This window comes from Ciconia boyciana, chromosome 9 (assembly GCF_034638445.1).
Source record: "Ciconia boyciana chromosome 9, ASM3463844v1, whole genome shotgun sequence".
NCBI lineage: Eukaryota > Metazoa > Chordata > Aves > Ciconiiformes > Ciconiidae > Ciconia > Ciconia boyciana.
This window is the reverse complement of record NC_132942.1, coordinates 9,644,609-9,659,983: the sequence shown is the minus strand read 5'-3', so window position 1 is coordinate 9,659,983 and position 15,375 is coordinate 9,644,609.

Here is a 15,375-nt window from a genome sequence, read left to right as displayed (position 1 = left end):
AGCTACATCTGCCTGGCTGTTACTAATTCAGGATACATTTAAGATGATATTCATTAAACACCTTTCAATCAAAAGGATGAGAAGCCTCTACAACCATTACTCATGGGAGTGGCTCACCCTTGCAGGATGGGTGTTCAGCGAGATCTGATCTTCCAGGGAGGCACAGGATTATTTTTCAGTGCATCATAAAGAGGTGAGGGAGGTGGAGCTGATGCAAAAGGTTACACTTCCTTTTCCCAGCACACAGGGCCTGAGTTCTGCAAGGAGTTCACAGAGATGGCACACACCCATTCACTGCCAGAGGAACTCGGCTGCTTTGCTGCCTTTGAAATCTGCCTGCCTTAATGCCAGGCAGATGTTGGCAATGCCTTCGTCTTATCCACCCAAGTACAGTGCCCACCCCTTAAAGCAAGCAGCAACACATCTTTTCCACATCGGAGGCTCAAGGATAGCATTTAGGAAGCCGTTGCACCTTTGCACCACTCAGCCCATGGGTTCACCTTAAGGCCTGAGCACAAGAGTAGAAACAGATATCGAAGACAGCTTAAAATGAAAAGGTCCTCCATCAAAAGTAAACCAGCAGCTGAATGTGCAGCATACCCTTAGGAACACACCAAATAGCAAAAAAAACGAGAGCTATTTTCCTCTTAAGATTAAAGCGACACACCATATAGTGTGTTTTTTAAAATACAGCACCATTAAAGTATAAATGGCATTTATACGTAAAAAGAAGGAGATTTAGTTACCCTCCTCCTCTTCAGGGGCACAGGAAAATGCGGGGGTTGGAGAACTTTGCCTGGTGCTTGCCTGCGCTTTTGGCTGATGAAACTGAAGTCTGTCTGTGTCCAGACATTTATTCCCTGTGGTTGAATGGAAATGACATGTAGGGGACAAGCAAGGCTTAGTTAAGCTAAGGAGTTGTGGGAAAGTAAATGCAGTCAAGGCTGGAGGAGGACAGCAGAACTCAGCCAAAACCATCACATCTCAGTGTCTACTGAGCATTGCTCTGAATCAGTGAAATATTGGTAACCCAAACAATTGTTAGATTTGCCACCTAACAAAAAACTCAAGGAATTCTTTGATTGTATGCTTCGCCACACGTTTCAACACAGAGCTCTCTTTGCAACAGCTCCTCGATGGTGTCACAGTTTTGGGACTACTGAGAAATTCTCTGTTCACTTGCAAGTGAGTATGCAACACGTCACAGCTCTTAAGGGTGAAGTTTATGACTGCCATAGCTAATATTTTCAGCATTCATTCCTTTAATGCAACATAAGTCCTTGGGAAGTTCAGACCAGGATGACAGAAATGAACACATGCATAATAACTTGCTTGTGTAGGAAAAACAACAACAACAAAAAAAAACCCCAAACCTTGAAAGTCCCCTAGTCCAGAAGAACATAACTGCTTTAAATATTTTTAGATTATGAATTGTTTCTCTTGCAAGAAACTTCAGAAGTATTATTTGTGTGCATCTGCCTGTCTTTGCCATGGCCAGAGTTGAAGTCACAACTACATTAGACAGATTTTCACAATTCTCAAATACTAAAGAAAATACCTTTAGGCAGGTCACATCACAGTTTGTAAAGTAAAACACAACCATGAAAACAGATATTTAAAGTTATAAAGAACATCCTACCAATTGTAGCTAAGAAATGCCTCTTCTGCATTAGAAAACAAATCATAAAAATAAAGTCATGGGTGCCTATGATTTTTTTTTTTTTAATCAAAAGGGAAACTAGCAAGCTAGGGTTTAACATTCCTTAGCATCCGCTCTTTGCTAAGGTTGCTGCTTGTTGAGAAACAGCCTGGCACACATTACAAGGAGTTATGCAAGAGGACTAGAATGGTCTGAACACTTGAGGAAAGACAGGCTAGGTCACACCCAAGGAGATTTTAAATCTCAACAAATCATGGAGATCACAAGCTAATAAAAAGCAAGGCAGCCCCCTCCCCAACATATGTAGGTGGGAACAGGCATGCAGAGGATGGATCCTGAACCCTCAGCAGCAATGCTTAATTTAAAATAAAGAAACTGATAGCTGTTGAGAATGGCTTGGCAAAGGGCAGGGAGGGTCTTTACTGCTGCATCTCTGCGGCAAGGCTGGAGGAGAGGCAGGTTCTCAGCTCAGGGCAGCTGCGAGCCCAGCACAGATGCCAGCAGCTCTGCACATCTCTGCAGCTCCCACCTCAGGGAGCCACCCAGCTGCACTGCCCTAATTAAATTTGCCCCTGACATTATTCCTGGGTGTGGGAGGGTTTCCCCTCCTGTTTGTGAAGCCCCTGGGTCACCTGTGAGCCATTTGCAATGAAGAGTGCTAAAAGCATGTGAGAGAGATATATATAGTATTTACTTTACAAGCTGCATGACAGGTTACTTAAGTCACCTGATATTTTGCTTCCTACAAGGCATTTCAAAGGTAACCATCTCACAGAATCTGACTTTTTACAGGTTCAGGAGTTTTCAATCTCTACAAGCATTTTGGTAAACAGAAGGGTTAAATATTCATTGCCAGGAACACTTATGGAAACGCTGAGGAAGTCAGAGCCAGGACCAAAGGCAGATTTCAGAGGAATTCTCTAAAATACCAGCTACAAACATTACAAAGTTCACCGGCACTTGCTGTCAAATCCAAGCTGCTTTTGGGCAAGGCAGAATCTTGCACATAAACGATTTGCAGCTGTAAAAAGCACTCTTGCTTGCTCCAGAAACTGTTCTTTCCAAAAACCAAAATAACTTATAAACATTATCATCAAAACTGAATGAAAAGGAAATAAAGTGCCCGCAAGAAAGATAAATTAATTTTTGCAAAATTAGTCCCATTTGTGCAAATATTTACAATCAAGCTTGTATTACACACGCACTCCCACTCAAAGGTGACGAATGTACTCAACCATATATTGTTATGCATTTGCCTTCAGTGTCTGAAACATTAGCGATAACTGGCATGAGAAAAGTCCTGGTGCTTATAAGCTTTTGGAACGGCTGATAACCTGATAAACAAAAATGTTAAGGCAACTTCAGGAGCTAATCAAAACCCTGGCAGGTTGGGGAAATGTCAATATTTACAGCAAGCAGCCTTTCATCAGTTAATCACTTTTAACCTTCATAAACTAAGATACTATAGAGGACTTCAGGTTAATGTATGAACCCTCTATTCAATTAAGGTATTACAAAGGCAGTTACAAACAAGTAAGGCATCACGAAATGAAGTACAAATTAATTTATCAGGGGAGAAGCAGGCCAAATAGGGAACAGAGAGCTCCAGTTTCAGTGTTTTAAAGGGAGAAGTGTTCTGTGTAATTCTAAAGAAACAGACTCAGCATTAGTTCCAAATATTTTATTTCACACATAAAGCACAGTACCCATACCCATACTAATAAAAAACAGACTTATGCCAACTCTGGTGCATGCTTTTGTTATTGCATTATAGTTCATGAGAATTATAGTGCATAATTAAATAGAAAAAACTTGAACCTGGAATTATAAAACCGTCACCACAAATCAACAATTCCACTTGATATGTATTAAGTCATTACTTTTTTTTTTTTTTAAGGAAAGAAAAAGGGAATCAAGGAGGAGGAAAAGGGGGGGAGAGAGAAAGAGAGAAAAAATTCTTTTCCTTGTAAATCATTAAAAATGCATGAAGGTTTAAAGCATGCCAGAAACAGCCTGTGCATTCATTTAGGAGACTACGCACGAGATAACCCACTGCATTGAAATGAAAAAAAAAGATATTTTCTAAAAATCAGTATGTCAGGGAAGCCGAACAAGCCGTGGAGGAGACTGGTGGGGTGGCAATGCTCTAGGCAGGGAGGGGCTCCTTGTTCCCATCCCCTTTCCTGACAGCATCGGGGGCCTTGAGCGCTGCAGCATTCGTGATGCTCCAGCAGGGCTTTCTAAGTTTTATTTTCCAGAGGAGCTGATCACAATAACAAACATATGGATTATTATTCTTGCTGTTGAGTTCAGCTTCTGCCGTAGAGAAACCTCCTGGTATGAATGGCTAATTTATTGAGCTACAGATGTGAGCTCTCCTTTGCGTGAGGAAGGCAATATCATATAGGAGTTAGACAACAGGGCCTGGGATCAGCAATTGCAGGTTAAATATCTCTTTGACACTTGCTACCTCCTGAAGGCACTTCAGCTGAGTGCTTTCCTGAAATGATGCCCCACTATAAGAAGCCTGGGTTTTATATAAGTACAGTTTATCGTTACGAAACACCAGACATCACACACCATCAGGGGACGATTTTCACCCTGTACAAAGCTGTGCTCCTGTGGGACAGGGTATCTGACCTTGATGTGTCATGCCATAACTAGAGAGAGACGTCAGGAGAGAAATGGCTTTTATTGTGTGGAGCTGGTTTGTTTGGTTTTTTTGAAGTATTCTGCGTCATCCTCTTTAAATTTTTAGAGTGAATTTATTGCTCTTGAAATCCATATCCCAGGAGCCTGGGTCTGCTCAGCACAGAAGAGAGTACATGGGAAGCAGTGCTGCAGCTTTCTCTTCCAGTGTCTCAGTCCTGACTTGCAGTAAGTGCTTGGAGATATTTTTTTTTTAAAGTTAACTCCATCTCTCTTGGCACTGCAATGCCAGGAGATGCCAATCCTGATGCTTTTCCTTTATACTGTGGACACAGCCAGCGTGAGAGCACCATTCATTAGCTGTGAGGCACCTAATAACCAATAATGGCTGATCATCACTGGCACCCCCAGCCCTACTTACCGTTAAATATCTGCAGAGGGAAGGCTCTGTGCAGGATGCTCAGCTCCGTGCATCCCCAGTCCCTGTCTCTTCAGAGGCCTCCAGCAGCCCGAGGCACTGCTCCACCCCGGTCCATGCTTGAGTTGCCTGGTCTATTCATGATGCCACCACTCACACACTTAGATTAGAGGTAAAATATGAGAAGGAATAGAAATACCAGACTCCACGGCTTAACTAACACAAGGTTTGATGTAATCTGCGACAGGGAGACAAAATATCCCACCCATGCCTACTGCAGGGCTCCTGCTGTTGGTCTGTGTGGCACCTCTGGTAGCGAGCACCAGAGCCTGAGCGACACAGACCACAAGTGTGATCCAGTTTGGGGACCACCATAGCCTGGGGCTTTTCCAGGACTGCAATTTCACAAGCCAGACAAAAAGGCAATCCACTACTTTTCTGGTCTGCGTGGGAGTTACTGCTGTGCCGTTGCTGCTCCCGACCAGGCGTTGCATAATGCCAGCCCTGTTGCGTCCCTCCTAATGATGCCATTTCCTACCATAGGCAGGAGGCAGTCGGGTTTCGCCTAATCAGCAATTTTCGAGCTTTTGATTCCCACTCCTTCCCACCCCCTCTTTTTGTCAATATTCATTTTAAATGCTTGAAGTCAGGGTTCCTTTTTAGCTGACTGTGCTTTCTCTGCCTCACCCCTTCAGGTGGATAGCTGACAAGTGACCACTTCATGCACAAGGAAACTTTAAATGAATCCCAAAAGAAAGTATTTGTGTAAGAATGAAAGGGCATCCTAGGTTTCTGCTGAGTAATGGATGTGATAATAATTGTAGGGAAAAAAGATCCAAACAGTTGGGTGTTGGTTTTTTTCTTTCTGCAGCCAGGCTCTTGATCACAAGATGTAAAAACCCTGACAGTTGCTGGAGCAAGAGCTGCACTTTGATTCTGGGGCACGCAGGAAGGACAGTTGCCAACCTTGGAATCAAGAAACTGGCTATTGCTCCTTTGAACTGCATCAAAAGCTCATCATATTTACTTCTTCCAATTAACAAGCAAATTTATTATGAGTGTAAATGAAGGGCTGGTAGCCAAGATCGGGAACAGATAGGAAGGGGGCACTTTGCTAGTTAGAGCCGCAGTAACGCACGGCAGTTCAGCGACACGGCTGCCACCAGTCCCAGCCCCAGCCTCTCCCCGCTCGCTCTTGGACCCAGAGAAACTACTGCTAGCCCAGCCATGGGCCACTTTTCCCCGGAGACAGCCCCTTGTTCCTAACGGTCTGTCAGTTTTGACATGCAGAACAATAAAACTGCAATCAAATGCCTTCCTCCTGTGCGCAGAGGCTGGAGATCAGGTTCCCCCTGTATCTTTTACCTTCCATCTACCACTTTGAAGGGTTTGTTCTTGAATTGTATCTGGATATCTCAGAGTGGAATTTCATTCTTCTGAGACTTTTAAAAGTAGACCGGGTAAAGAATTAGCATGAGACAGGGAGCACACTGAGCAGCCTGGAGCTCACAGAGCTTTCTGTCACTATTGTTGGTACCGCGGGTGCTGCCCAGAAAAGATGATGCTCTCCAGAACGTGGGAATTACCCCGAGAAGCAATGGATGGCATCTGCCTACTTTCCACTCCTCAAAGAATAAGGCCAGTCTTCCTTCTTAGCACAACATAGGTAAAGATGTACTAGCTGAGATCCAGCCACCATCTTCTCACTGAGAGTGGCCAAAAATGGATGTCTTGGGAAAGGGTAAAAAACAATATAGGAAGCATACTGAAATTTTTCAGTATGTTTGCTCCATGGGGTCTGAAAAAAATATGTGAAAGGGCAGATCAAAGCAGAGCCCATTCCTCAGGTCTGAGGCACATTTGTGCAGGACTGAATTCTGATGGGTTTTGTGCTGTTTTGCTTGCTAAAGGAAATATCCTAGAAGCAGAATGAATGCATCCAGGAGTTAAATTAATATGTTTTGATCTGGGATCCAATACAGCTGATCAACATATATCCTTGAAGAAGTTACTCAGATTCAGCCCATACTCTGAACTAAGTCAAATTCTCCAATCTTCTGCTGCATCCTGGCATGTATACCACCCTCGTGCTGCTCGGGGTGTAGCAAACACCAAAGGTGCTAGCAGGCACTCATGAAGCCCACATAAAATGTCTAGAGAGCAGTCGTTACTCTGCACCTGAGCAAAGATGCTGTTTCCAGGATGCTATTAAAGGAATAAGCAGTGCCCTACACTTTGTCCGTGCTTTCTGAATGAGATGTCCTGGCTGCTTAGCTGAGGAGACTGTCAACATGACTGATCACCCCTCACTGCCTCAGGAAAGGGCTTTTGTTTATATTTCAGGTAGACAGTTTTACTGCATTATATATGATCCTTGCAATTGTTACCACTATCTGCTTCTGCCCTAAATATAGTGTGAATGTTCCGTGCCCTTACCCTGGTGTCACTTCCATCCTTCATGCTCCCACTCCAGGTCTCTTACACCGGTTCCAGAGGCGACAAATCAGTACAAATGCATCACTGCTCTTCGGGGCTCGGCAGTGAGGCAGCGGCGTGTGCCTGGGACATGCCTCTCAGTTCGCAGGCGTGCCGGGGGATGCTGTGTCTCGGAGCTGAACAGAAACTCTGATCCTGTGCAGTTCCTCTGAAAGCTTCCCATAAATATACAAGGCTTATGCTGACAAGCTTGCATTAGATTTATACCCCCAGGACAGAGCAGTCACTTGTTCAGTCATAGAGAATGTCCCCAAGTCCCTTGCAGATTTAGTGGTGGGTAACCTGGTAACAGGACAGAGCTTTGATTTCACTGCCTATCGGATTTCACTGCCTTCCTGGGGATTTTGGGGAGGGGGCAGAGAAAAGAGAGGGAGGGGATTACAGGACCTAGTTGAGACAGAAACCCTTGCTTACTTGCTTCTGTCGAGATCCCACGCAGAAGCATCACGGAGGTGGGCTTTAGGAGCGATAACGATCACACAGTCTCTCGCTGTACTTACTCTCCCTTGCTGATGCTCCTGTCACACCAGCTCGCTCTGCAGGCCAGGAAAAGCTACATCCACCAATTCCAGCTCTAAGTTCAGCCTGTGCATCTGAAGATGAAATGGGATAAATCCACATCGCTCTCCAGCGCTAGAGTAAAGCCATGAGGAACTTAGCAAGCAAACCATGGTGCATCTCAGTGTGACAGGCTGAGCAAAACACAGCATGTTCTTCCCTCCCACTGTTTGCTCTGTGCTTCTGACAGTGCCACAGACAGCAACTTGAATTTTCAAAAAACTCACATCCTATGTAGGTCCAACTCACAAGGCATCCTGAGAGGAAGAACTGTGAGCCACCGTGATAGAATTGCTTTTAGATCCAAAGGAGGCCTCAGAGGAAAAAAAAAGGAGAAGAGGCAGCAGGTCAGCCTTGCTGCAACAGAATGGATCTCCATTTCCATTTCCCGCCCAGCCATGTGCCCCGTGATCCCTCACAGTGGCACTGGTCAGGTTCGAAACTGCTCTTCAACTGGGCAGTTTTATATTAAGTCAGTGCCTTCCCCAAGACCAGATATGGAAACATCCAACTTTTTAAGACTTGTGTGTACTGGGAAAGAACGAGCTCATGGGATCATCCAGGTGTCTATATGTTTATGGATTTGTTCAGCGATTATTCCGCAGTGAAATGCAGTAAATTCTGGGATGGAAGACAAAGAAGAACTGTCATCAGGAAAAAATAGCCATAGATCACTGAAGTACAGTTTATCCGCCTGAAATTACAGGTTTCAGGGGGGGCAGGAGTTAGAATTTAGATAGGGCACAGAAGTTAACATCCTTCCTTTACTCACTGAATGTGGACAAGAATTTCACCATGCATTCACCATGGATCTGCTTCATTCAAAATGCAGTAGATCCAATAAGAACATGCCCCTAAAATACCCTTGGTTCAACAGAAATTACTTCAGCACTTGAGTTTTCCTTTGGACATCTCCTAACCATGCACTGGCCTGGGCTAACTGGGATTGAGTGAAGGATCCACTGAAGTTACAGCCTGAGTAAACTGGAATTAGACAAGGAAAACATTGACCATTATGAATTCAATGGCAAAGCAGGGAAGTGCAAATGCCAGCAAGTCATTTCCTCTCTGTAATTAAGGTTCCCTGCAGAGACACAGTAAATACAGGATGATCCAATACCTTACAGATTTCAAATTTCCGATGGCATTAGTGCGTCTGAGATGCCCTCAGATCATCTGCAGAAACAGTCCAGTCTAACCCAGATCTGGAAAGAAACTTCTTTCTTCAGGTGAGAGGATAGCTGTTTCATACATAACTCATTAGCCACTCTGCTGAATTGCCAATTACTAATTGTTTTGATCGGTGGCTCTTGAGTAACGTCCATCTCCCAAGCTTGCTCAGGACCAGTCATTCCTTCCCACTTGCCACTGATGGGCTCTCAGGCAGCAACCTCTGTTGCTCTTTCCTCTTTTAGAGATGTTGATCTTACAGGCAATCATTTTACTTAACTTTTTGAGCTGCCCTGCTGGCTAGATTTTTCCTTTCACTATTAACCTAAAACCAAAATAAAGCAAACAAAAAAAACCCTCTTGACTGTGTGTCAAAAATAGCAAGCAGAGTTTTTTAACAAATGACCCGTAATGGCACATCAGTGACTGTGCTCTGTAGAAGATAAGGAGAATCCTGGCTGCAGCTTAGAAATACAAGCATGCTGGAGAGGGAGTGATTTCCAGCCTAGTCCACAGTACCATGAAATACAAGGTCATACTTCCTTTAAGCTAGAGTAACAGGAAAGTATTTCTATTTTTTCCAGTTTCTTCAGGGTAGTTAGCTTCACTTTTCCTTCGGTACCCACCCAGACAGCTTCACTGAATATACACAGAGAAGCAACAGCAAATAAAAAATGTGACTGTAAAATTGAGCAGTAGGATTTACCATATAATACTTTAAACTTTTGAAAATAACTTGATCAAGTCTCAATGAGACTCCTTTGAGATAGCAAACCATCTCTTGCATGAAAATGTATTCACCAGAGTGTAGTTAATAGCCAGCTATGAGAGACCATTTTTACCACTAAAATTGCAGCTAATTCATCATATCTCAAGGGCTGGTTTTTATACTGGTAACTTTCATTCCATCAATACACTGCAGCAATTCTTCGTACAAGACAGTCCTGATAAAGCAGAATAGAGCCGAGGCTTGGAGAAATAAAGTGAGATGCACTCTGTGGGCCCAGAGCAAGACAGAAAAGCTGAATAATACACGGTGCTGCGGAACTTAAACCCCCCTAAAGAAGTAGCTGCAGAGCTCCCCCTGCTTTAGCTGCAGCTCATTAGCTTCCAAACCTCTGCAAACTTCTCCCGAAAAGCAGGTGAACTCTGGTGTCAAGATCACAGCTATAATTGCCACTTTTCCCTGAACAGGGGCTGCTCAGACTTATCCGGCAGCAAACAGAAATTAGATGAAGCAGCTAGTCCCGTGGACTCCTCTGTTGTCAGCACACATCCTGCGTGCCGTCGAGGCAAGCACTACGGGCAGAAATAATAGGGCAAACCTACACTGGGTTTTATTCGTCACTGCCTCCTTTTTATAAACATTTTCTGTAAAGAATGTTAAGAGCATCGTACGCAAACATACATAGTAAATGATAATTTTACTGGATGATGCCAGTGCACTTCTTATGCTAAAATCAAATCATGGTTTTAAACTCTGGAAAAATATTAGGATACACCTTTAAAAAAGCACCTTAAGACTGGGAGAAGAAAACAGAATTCTGTATTCAGTTGCATTAACTTATTTTGTCTAGTTTTCACACCACATGATTAAAAAATTAAAATAATTTGTGCTGATTCAAATTTTAAAAATGTCATCTTCACCATTGGCGTGTGGTGGTGGAAAGCAGGGAGAGGTCTGCACTTTTGCGCTGACTGCCTTGGGCATCTCAACGTACAGAGTTTTTGTCAGAAATCTTTGGCCCACTCATTAAAATTTGCTTGACTAACTTTTTTTTACGCTAATCACACCCACTCCCATACTAATTCGGTGAACACAAAATAGGCAAAAACAGCAGAAAGTGAGCCAGACGACTGCTAAATGTCACGCTCCAAGCCCCCAGCTCAGCAAAGCAACTCCAAGCCTTGGTGCATGCCTACTTGGTGAGGCTTTTCAGTACCTGCTGAAGTGCCGTGCTGAATCGGATTAGAAATTCAGGGGAGGGGATGTATATTGAAATGCTAAAATCTTCAGCAATTCTGGATGGGAAAAATCTATGGGATAGGACTAATAAAAAATAAACCAGGGCAAGAGAATTATTAATATCACTAAACCACAGTAAGGGCTCTCTTACTGGAACTGCACCCTCTGGAGGATGCATCCCAACAGATCTGCAGCGACGTTCAGCTCACATATTTATGTGTGTGTGTTTTATCACATGCTAACATGGGACTTTCTTTGATTTGTATATGGGATTAAAAAACCGAAGTTTCCATCAAACTTACGGAAAACCTTAATGGTGATTTAATGCAGTGAAATCTGGCTTGCCACAAGACTGTGACAGGACTGTATTTTTTTCTGCCAGGGTTAGGTGCTCTCTGGTGCAGCGGCATTCTTTTTCTTTTTTTTTTCAGCGAAGAATATATTAATCATTTATGAAGCTGGGGAGTCTTGTCTGGACTCTGAACATTGTTAAAGGCACAGGGTAGGCAGCGTGTGGCAGGAGAGGGCAGGGAGGGAGAGGAGCTCCAGCGCGGAGCGGCCGGACACGGCTGGAGCTCTCGATCTGTCTGAGAGCGACGTCACAGCCACGTCTGGCAGGTTTGCGAAACACACATCGGCAGGTTGGCCTCCGGTTTGTGTTCATGAATAAATTTCACTTTGCAAGAGCAACAAAAAAAATAAAGAGCCAGCAACACCCCTGGCTGCATAGGGTAAAGCTACTCAGCTTTCAGCCCATGTGCTTAATAACACCACCTAAGGCCATGCCGTGAACACGCTGTCTAGGGAGCTTTTTTGGTCATTTTTTTTCCTCTCTGCCGCATTTCATCATGCTTAATAATAAAATTCAATAATTGCTAGCATGGAGATGAACCACCTTCTCTGGGAATAGCCCTGAAAAACCAGCAAGCGACCTGGCAAGGTGCTACTGCACAAAAAGCAAAAGGAATTCCCATCCCCTTGTGCCCTCTTTTGAGCAATTGATATCCCCAGCGCTTCACATTTTACCTCGCAGTAAGAAACGTCCCTGTTTGGGGAGAGAGAAACCAAGAGGCAGTGGCTCAGCCTCCGAGTATGCGACTGACATATATAATCTAGATTGGCTTTCCCAGGCAGACCTTTGATTGAGGAGGAAGAAGAGCAGCTGGTCAAAGTAATCTGCTCAGAGCAATTTGCATAATTTTCTCCCCCGTTTCCTCCGGCATTGTGAGCGTGTCTGGAGAGGAACACAAGCGGCAGATGCTGCGTCGCTCTGTCACAGGGTATAGCAAAGTGGAGAACGTGGGTCAGAATTCATCTGCTAAATATCCCCAACAGGTTAAACAGTTCTGGAGAGCTTCAGTCACAGATCTCCTTTTGAAAAGCTTTTGCTTTTTCTTTTTTTTTTTTTTCTTTTTCCCTTCACTGAGTACAAATGATTCCATTTCTCCAGCAATTGCATGTTTCCTTTCACACTTGTGTGCTATTCAGAAGGATACTCTTTGTGTTTCTTTATGGAGCTGGCTTCCAGGACCAAGTATTTCTTTCCCCTGCTTGGATGAAGAACCCATTACAAATGGGTTATTTGAGAACAGGAAGCCAGGCTTCTGGATTAAAAACGAATGCGCATTTAATATTAAACACAACATTTCTAATTGTGGCAAGAAAGGCTAAAAACCATCCTCCAGAGTTTCAGTTTCGTGTTGGTCTGGGACACTGGTAGAAACTGCAAATCTTGTAGCTGGCCCACCCACTTCCAAAACAGGTGCCTAAAATCGGGCATCTGAATCATGGTCCTGCTGAGATGAAGGAATCTCTGTAAGCAAAGGACTGCTTATCTACCCCGACCGGAGCTCAAACCCCGCACTATGGCTTTTGAGCCTGGCCCCTTGCCATGCTGCCTGGGCTATGGGCAGAGCAAACAGCACCATCCACCTACAAGAGATGTACATGTAAATGCACCGTCCATTGCTTAAATACAGTATTTGAGCACTAAACAAGACTTTACATTTAAATCCTTTGGGGGACAAGTAAAGTATTACTTTAAGTCTTCAAAAAGCTACTTTTCCCCAAAATTTCTTCCCAAGTTGCTAGAGGCAAATAAAACTGTTTCCCTTTAAACTGGCTGTAGGAGCCCAGTGCCGTGGACGCTCCTATCTGTGCTAGGTGCCCATTTCCTGCCCTGGAGGACGCTGTCTGCAGGAAAGCTCATGAACCACCCGCAGGGGCTCTGCCCTTGCCCTCTCCCTTGGGCTGTCCCACCTCTGGTCCCAAGGTTTGCCTTGTGCAGGATATGATGAACTTATCCTGCAACCGCCTGAGCCTCCAGCTGCCAACGGAGGCCGAAGTCCACAGCCAGCAGAGACCCTTGCTGATTCGAAATAGGCAAGCTCATCAGCAGAGGCTGTTAATTTTTCCTTGCGAATGCTCCAGTAATCAAGTTTAAAAATCAGCTAGGAAAAAACCTCCAACACATAAATATTGTTCCTACTCTTCCCTCCTGGGAATCTCCCCCTGCAAAAAGCAGCCACTCTGGCTGAGGATGGGAACCCTCCAGCAAAGGTGGGGAGGTGGCAGGACCTCCTTGAAACAATAGTAAAAAAGAGAAATGATTATTAAAAGGTAACCATGAGTTTAGCCTTCCTAATTCAGTGCACAGACGCGGGTGCCTACAACAGGTTAAGACAGCTACCATGCAGCATCCCAGGCCAAGGGGACAGCGAGGAATTTGGTTCACCCACTCTCTAGTGCTACCAGACGTCAGCTCCCTCCGCAACCGGAGCTCAGACAGTCTGAAGCGATCCCCAACTTGTCCCTGTTGGCCATCTGCAAAGCCACCATCCCAGCAGGGATAAAACATGCTGTGTTGTGCAGTCCCACACTGGATAACGTCAGGCTGTTATCCAGCCTGACGTTAGATGCCAGAATAGGGGCCAACATCTATTTTAGGCTTCACAGTAAGCCATGATCATATGGTGGTGAAACCAAATGAAAGCACTCCACTCCAAATGGGGATTGCCAAACTCATTGTTTCTTCACCACAGCTCAGGAACTACTACATTCCTGCAAAAAATAGGAGAGATTTTTTTTTACCCCCCCAATCTTCCATGCCTCCCCTCGGTTCCCAGGCAGGGCTATTTTTTTTGGACACAGACTGCACTGCCTATGCTCCCCACCCCCAGCTCACCTCCTGGGTCATGGACAGTGCTGGGGAAACTCCAAAAACCGAAGGATCAGCCTCATCTGGGCAGGAGCTTACTGAGTAAAACAGTAAGTCTATCTAAGAAATTTGCATACAGACCTAGCTTCTGAATATTTCAAAGCTCAGGACAGTTTATTATTGTTCTAATTCATTTCCTAAAATACATACAAGCTTGTACTCCGTATATTGCAGAACAAGCTCACAGTCTGACTGAACCAGCCATCCGCAGAGCGCAGCAGGAGCCAGCATTTCCCAGTACTGCTACCCATATCTGAACGCAGCTGGAACTGGAACATCCAAGAGTAGAAACATTACCCTGTTTGTCTATCCCTACCATGACATTTTATTTTTTGGAGTGTCTGAAATCTGCTGGAGCAGGGTGGATTTTGCAAGGCCTGATCTTAAAGACACCTAATTAATGAGTGTGTTGGGGGAAAGAGTTTGTGTTTTTTTCCCCTCCCTCAATGTCATCAACATTTTTTGTGGGATTTCAAAAATATGGTCCCTCCCCCCTCAACTCTCTTTCCCCTATGGGTTTGGCTCAGGGTTTTTTAGAGTTTTTTCAGGATTTTTAAAATAAAAAAGCTGCAAACAAATCAAAGAAAAATCCCAGGGACTTCCCACCTCTGCATCCGCCCTTATTCCAGTGACCAAGTCCCTTCCAGGTACGGCTACTTAAGTCCATCCTTGATGCATTACTTGGATGTTCACACTCAATAACCGCTCCGTGTCTGATGTGACACCACTGCTGCCCAGCAATGCCAATCTTGGGAAGCTTCTTGAGGGACACTGGCACACACTGGGGATGTCCCTCTGATCTCCATAGGCAGCCAGCAGCTCCCTGAGGGTTTCTGCTCAGAAGAGCAACACAGAGCAAATCTTTCCCCCCAGCTACAGGTCTGAACAGAGTTCAGCTGGGAAGAAAAAGCCAAGACCAAGATTTCCACCATATTCCCTCTCCACTACCTGGCGACAAGAGACACAAACTTTCTAATAGCGAAAGGAGAAGGCTGGAAGCCTCATGTTACTGATTTGGGCAGGAGCACCTTCAGCCACGGGGAAAAACATGGAGTCTTTTGGGAAAGACGGAGAAAGAGAAAGGACAAAAGTTTTCTTTAGACTTTTTCTTCCTTAGTGCCCTGCCAGCTCCTGCCTCTCTGAGCTGAGCCTAGCAAAGCCCGATGCCAAACCACAGCTCCAGCCCTTGCTACCCCTCTCGGAAGGCAAGTACTTCAGCTCGAGCCTTTGCGGGTGAAGCC